This window comes from Bactrocera neohumeralis, chromosome 6, assembly GCF_024586455.1.
Source record: "Bactrocera neohumeralis isolate Rockhampton chromosome 6, APGP_CSIRO_Bneo_wtdbg2-racon-allhic-juicebox.fasta_v2, whole genome shotgun sequence".
In the NCBI taxonomy this organism is placed as follows: domain Eukaryota; kingdom Metazoa; phylum Arthropoda; class Insecta; order Diptera; family Tephritidae; genus Bactrocera; species Bactrocera neohumeralis.
This window is the reverse complement of record NC_065923.1, coordinates 70,967,835-70,974,426: the sequence shown is the minus strand read 5'-3', so window position 1 is coordinate 70,974,426 and position 6,592 is coordinate 70,967,835. Positions and strand designations below refer to the sequence as shown.

At 32.8% G+C, this 6,592-nt stretch overlaps 1 protein-coding gene across 5 annotated transcripts in view; it reads left to right on the top strand.

The window, feature by feature from the left end:
- The first annotated feature begins 673 nt into the window (after positions 1-673).
- The window catches only part of LOC126763544 (CUGBP Elav-like family member 4), a 955,905-nt gene continuing 949,986 nt past the window's right edge, over positions 674-6,592 (top strand). For 3 of the 5 annotated variants that reach the window (XM_050481141.1, XM_050481134.1, XM_050481132.1), the window contains exons 1-2: positions 676-889; positions 4,101-5,663. The gene's annotated coding sequence lies outside the window, so the exon portion shown is untranslated. Of the gene's footprint in view, positions 890-4,100; positions 5,664-6,592 lie in introns of all 5 variants that reach the window. The other 2 variants (XM_050481138.1, XM_050481135.1) reach the window with 2 other exon arrangements.

The window sequence follows — 6,592 nt, the reverse complement described above, 5'->3', positions numbered from 1 at the left end:
CATATAGGCAAATTAACAGGCATAAAACACATAAATTCATATTAATATAGCTGTAATTTGCGCAAAATAGTGCGAAGTAAAAAATTAAAAGTGTTTGCCATTTATTTGGTTGCGGCTGTGTTCCAAAAAAAATATATAAAACAGCACAACAAAAAGCGGTAATAATAGTTTATAAATAAGTAAGCAGACAGTGTGTGCAATTGCCAGCGCAAATATATGCGTGTGTGTGTGCATAAACACGAAAAAGCATAATAATAACATTTATAATAAAAAGTGCAAACATATTCACCGCAAAACGCAGCTAAAATAATAAAATCATACAAAAGTGCGCCGCATTACTCATACGCCACCGCCAACACACACCAAAGACACTTGTGATTCAACGTGCATTGCATGCCTGCGCGTTGGTGTGCGTTAAAGTGCACACTCGTTCTGTTAATGTTGAGTCATAAATTATGTATTTAATTAATTAATAGCGCAGCACAAAAGCGCCAACAACACAAGCACGTTGCATGTCGTGTGCGTTGCTTGAGTCTGTGCGTTCTTTTTGTTGTTGGCTGTACACACTTGCGCCGCAAGGCAAGTCGCATTTAAGTGCTGTTATTACTCGTATTTATGCTAATATGCGCTGAATTATATTCTTAATTAAAGTGTTATCTGCGTTAATACTTCGAAATCAGGAATTATTGTAGTGCCTCTTAAGTGGAATTTGGAAAAAAAGTGAAAAATAAAATAAAATTTTAAAGCATCTCTTTATAAGTAATTAAAATAAGCAAGCGTAGCAATGCATATTAATGAAGTTTGAAAATCGTAGTTAGTTGGTACTCTATAAAATCTGACGTTTATGTTGGCGCTTTAAACGCTGCTTACATAGACTGCTTAAACAAAGGTGAGTTGCGCAATCTTGAGATTTATAAGTATTGGCATGTAGTAAAAAAATTATGATTTATTATTTTTATTCCAATAAATATATATACATTATAATAATAAAATATATATTAAATTTAGTTAGCATTATTAAATATTTACTACAGCGACATCTACCTACGTCCATGTGTTTCTATTAATTTACTGCATAAAATATAACTGCTAAACTAGTTTTACTAGCCCATAAATGTATTTTTTTCTGAAAATTGACTACAGCGCCTTCTATCTTACGGTTTACCTATTGATTTATCCAAATTGATAAATTTACTTTAACGAATACCACTGTAAAACCCTCAGGGGTGACTTAGATCACTGATGGCCAGAGCATACTAAAATTATGGAGGGAACACTGCTCCAGCCTGCTGTATGGCAGTGAAAGCATAACACCAGCAAATGGTGAATCCGATTCCCTAATTAATGACGATGGAGCGGATTTTCCATTGCCTGATCATGAAGAAGTTCGAATTACAATTTCCCGTCTGAAGAACAACAAAGCGGCGCGAGTCGATGGATTGCCGGCCGAGCTATTCAAACACGGCGGCGAGGAACTGATAAGAAGCATACGTTAGCTTCTTTGCAGAATATATCGGACGAAAGCATTACAACATGAATGGAATTTAAATGTGCTCTGCCCAATCCACAAAAAGGGATACCCCACAATCTGCGCCAACTACCGTGGGATAAGTCTCCTAAACATCGCGTATAAGGTTCTATCGAGCGTATTGTGTGAAAAATTAAAGCCCACCGTCAACAAACTGATTGGACCTCAACAGTGTAGCTTCAGGCCTAGAATATTAACAACTGACCAGATGTTCACCATGCGCCAAATCGTGGAAAAGACCCGCGAGAAAACGATCGACACACACCAGCTCTTCGTCGATTTTAAAGCTGCTGTTGACAGCACGAAAAGGAATTGCTTTTATGCTGCTATGTCTGATAAATTCATGCTAGCAAATCCATACCAAATTGTTAGTTAGAGTGTTTTCTAAAAAAAAACCTGTCTGCAACGCCATCTAGAGGTATTTTTTCGATGTTGGACTTTTGAAGCTCTCTCAAGCAAAATATCAAACTCTGGTATCTCTTTGGACGAAAATACTTACGGTTCAGGCCGTCATGAAGGTCAAATATATATAAATATGCGGTTAAAGCCTTAATTATACAGTTATATCCTTAATTGTTTTTGTAGTAATTACAAAATTTATGCAAAATGCAAAAAATTCGATCATTAGGTTGCCCAGATAGAGTGGTTTTTAAATAGTTTGACACCAGCGCCATATAGTCGTAAATTTTTTATTCGATCATGGACTTTTAAAGCTCTTTTAAGCAAAATACATACTTAGGTTCAGGCCGTTTTGAAAATCAGATATATATAAATATGCGGTTAATGCTTTATTTATTCAGTTACATCTTTAATAGTTTTTGCAATAATCACAAAATTTAATTAAGATGCGATTTAGTGGTCACATTTTTGCGATAATGGACTTTTAAAGCTCTTTCAATTAAATTATCAGACTCTGCTGACTATTAGGTCGAAAACATGTAAGGCTTAAACCATTTTGGAAGCTTTTACAAATATTTGATTGTTCATATTAGCTCCTAGTGAAAAGTAGGGAATATAAATTCCGAAATGACCTATGAAAGAGCACAAGTAACTGAAAAAGTATTCAGTATACCGACGTCAAATAAAATGTTTGAGTAACAAGAGTAAAAAATATATCTAATAAGGTGATGATTATGGAAAACTATTTTGCTTTGCTTTGAATAAATTATCTATATCTTCTGCTGATTGTGTTTTGAGAGAAAATCATTTACTATACCGTATACAAAAATTGATATAACCTGACCTTGACTTTCCGATAAGTATTAAAACTAATTTTTCCCAGCTCGATGTTAGATACATTAGTCACTATTGTTTCAAAATACTAAAATTTTTTACTAAAAAAACTACTTGTACAAGTAAAATAGAATGAGCGCATAAAATTATGTAACCATTTTCATAATGTTCTTCATTTTCTATAGTATAGTTTTGGCTTTGTTCATTGTTTGTCTGGATATCAAGAAGGATCGCTGATTTATTTAAGGGGTATTCTAGCCTAGAGGCTCGAATTTCGAGCTTTTTTCAACAATTAATAAAAAAGAAACACTAGATAGTTTTACTATCCGTTTTTTATCATTTGTTTATTAAACTTAAAAGAGTACACAAAATAAATTTCAAAAAAAAAAAAAACTTTCATTGAGTTATGCGTCTTTGAAGAAAAGGGGGGAAAAACGAGGCCGTGTCCTCATTGCCATGATTTCTACCCTTGTCGTCATCTGAAAAATAAAACAATGACAGATTCTTAATGAGTACAAATGTCGCTATGTCATGAAGCAGCAAAACTAAAAAAAAAAATTCTCATATAATGGCGACTACTCAAAAAAAAAGGTCGATTTTTTCACTAATTTTTCAATTTTGTCGATTTTTTTTTAAATATTATAAATCTCAAATTCCGGTCTAGTTGCCACATCACTAAAATGGCTATGAAATTAATTTCAGTTTTGAAAAATCCTTTTAGGGAAGAATTTTTGAATATCAAAACTATCGCATTATGAAAAAAAAAATTCGATTTTTTCAAATTTCTAGACTAGAATACCCCCTTAAAGTACTAAAACCTCACACTACAAAAATTAACTTCTCAAGAGAAGAAGTATGAGCGCCTAAAATTATACTGAATTTCTTATTTTCTATAGAATATTTTTGATTTTGTTCATAATTTGCCTCGATCTCAAATAAGTTCGCTGATTTAATTAAAATGCTAAAACCTCTAATTATAAAAAATAACTATTAAAGTAAAGTGGGATGCGCGCCTAAAATTATGTTACTAATTTCACTTTTTCCTTGTGTTCTATAGAAAATTTTTGGCTAAGTTCATAATTTGTCTCGATATCAAGAACGAAATACTCAGACTATAAGAAATAAATCATGAAGCAAAGTAGGATGCGCGCCTAAAATTATATAACAATTTTCACTATAATCTTAATTTTCTATATAATATTTTTGGCTTTTTTCATAATTGTTTATCGATCAGAAGTAGGATCGCTGATTTCCTTAAGACTTTAATTTTTTGTCATACTAAAAAGGTAGGATTTTATGCAATATAATAACTCCTTTTTCGTTTCCTTTGCTTTTCCAGTGCTTTTCAAAAGAAATCATACAAAAATCGCGTAATTGCAGTAACAGTCAAGGTAAATGGGTAGAAATAATAGACCAAATAAAATAAAGCAGCGCATTTGACAACGCTGGATGGCCAAATACAAGCGCAGGCAAAATCACTTCACATTTTAAAGCGGAAACGGAAACTCAATCAATGCGTTACAAAAGTATGCTCGGAGCGCTTAAAATAAGCAACTTAAGTAGAAGTTGAAGTAAAGCAAAAAATAAAAACAGAAACAAATAAATAACTAGCGAAAATAATGCTACAAACAAAGCAAAAATAACAACAAAATAAGGCAGAAAAGAGAAATAAAGTTGCAGCAAGACGTGGCAAGCAAATCAGAGTTGCAGAAAAAGATTGAAAATCACTAGACTTGCTGTTGTTTCTGTTTAAGCGAAGGAGGTGCAGCATGCAGCACTGAGGACTAAGTGTAGCCAAGTAAGAGAAAAGTGGCAGCAACAAAAGCGCAACGGAAGTGAAAACGATAAAAAAGTGCGGCGCAACGAAACAAAGATCAAAAGCAACAAAAACGTGAAAACAACAAAGCTTCGAAATAATTGATACTAAAAAATCTTAAAAATAAAGAAATAACGAAGAAGGTAGAAATCAAAAAAAGTTTAAAAAATAAGAGCAACACACACACTAAGACGTCCGCAGCAGGAATTAAACTATAAAACAAAATAAATGTGCGCCGCCAACAACGAGAGCGTAATTTGTAACGTATTTCCGGTATTGTAAGCAAAACAAGCAAAGCGTAAAAGCGTACAGCTGCTAGCTAGCGTGGGCGCCGGCGAGCGGGCAGCGCAGAATCGTGCGAAATAATTGCAGCGCAAAGTTTAAGCGTAAACTGGAACAACAGAATAAATGGTAATAAATAAGTGCGCAACAAAACACAAAAAAGAATCGCGAAACACAAAAAAAATCGCAAAAATATACGAAAAATTTATTTCGAAAAAAAAATAATATAAATAAAGGAAAACAAATTACAAAAAAAACTCTTAAAACTTATAGCTTTTTATAAATAGTGAAAAAAGAACGTAAAATAAATGCTTAAGCAGATCTTGAGAAATAAAAGCAAAGTGCTGCTAGAATAATTTGGGAAAGTTTATTCTTCTTCTTGAGCGCTTTTGAACTGCTCTACTACACAGACTGCTGTTTTTGTACTTCGTATTTTTCGAGTATTTTTCGTGCACAAAAATCGTATTAAGCAATACAAGCGAGAAACAACTTTTTTAGGCCAGTAACGCTAGCAAATACCAACAAAACATATGCCAAGCAACGTTAGCATTTATTTTCAACACTTTTATTGGTGTTTGTTGCTGTGCGTGCGAATTCTCGTGTGTAAATCGGTTGTTACATAAACTGCAGCATTTAACAGTGAAGTGTTTGAATCGAAAATCGCACAAAATAAAAGTGGAGAGTGAGTGCAAAGTGCTGTCGCGAGGAGCGTGTTGCTGTTGTTACTTGTTGAGCTGATCTTATTGCGCAGCGGGCACTTGAGGCGTGAGCAGATTTGTGTGACTATATTCAGGTGCATTTTCGGTAAGTTTTTTAAATTTATAAAAAAATTGAAGAAATACATTTTTTTTATTGATTAATACCGCTATGTTAAGAAATAAGCTATTTTGCGCCGCCTAAAGGTATGCTAATAATTTTAAATGTTTATTAAAAAATATTTGGTTTTTTGGAAATGTTTAATGTAACTGATTCAAAAGAAAAAATATTTTGAGGCGCCTAAAAGTAGGCTATACAATTCAAATACGTACTAGATTGATCTCTACAGCTTACTTATGGTGTTGGTATATGTAGTATTGAGAACTTTTATGTCAAGAAACCGAAAAAGTAGTAAACAAATTGAAGAAATGAATGTTAGACTATGTAGGGAGAACATAATTTAATTATTTGACCTAAGAAATTTGATAACACAATGGTGCTAGGAAAAAACGAAGAAACTTTCAAAGAATCACATTTAGGTCCCTCCCCTCTCAGCTTCCAAGTCTAAAAGTGTGCTAATAATTTCAATTGATTATTAAGCGAAACATGTTTGCATATGTTTAGGATAATCACAAATATATTAGTGACATTTAGTCGAAATATAAGCAAATTATTTAAAAATTGAACGCCAAGAAACTGAATAAGTAGTGAATTTAACGAAATGAATGCAAAATGATTTAGGGGGCAAGCAATTTAATTATACATATATACAAGGCAATATTAAATTGTTAGAACATAGGTGCTAGTGTTAAAAAACGACAAAAGTTTCCAGAAATTGCGTATAGATGCCCTACTCGCTTTGTTTTCTAGCCTAAAAGTATGCAAATAACTTTTAATGTGCACTCAGCGGATTTTTGTAGCATACCTTTAGGCTGATCACTAATTTATTGCTGATATCTTGCTGGAATTTATGCTCCTGATTAAAGAATTTTATCCAGAAAATAGAAAAAGTAGTAAAAAAATTTTACCAAATGAAT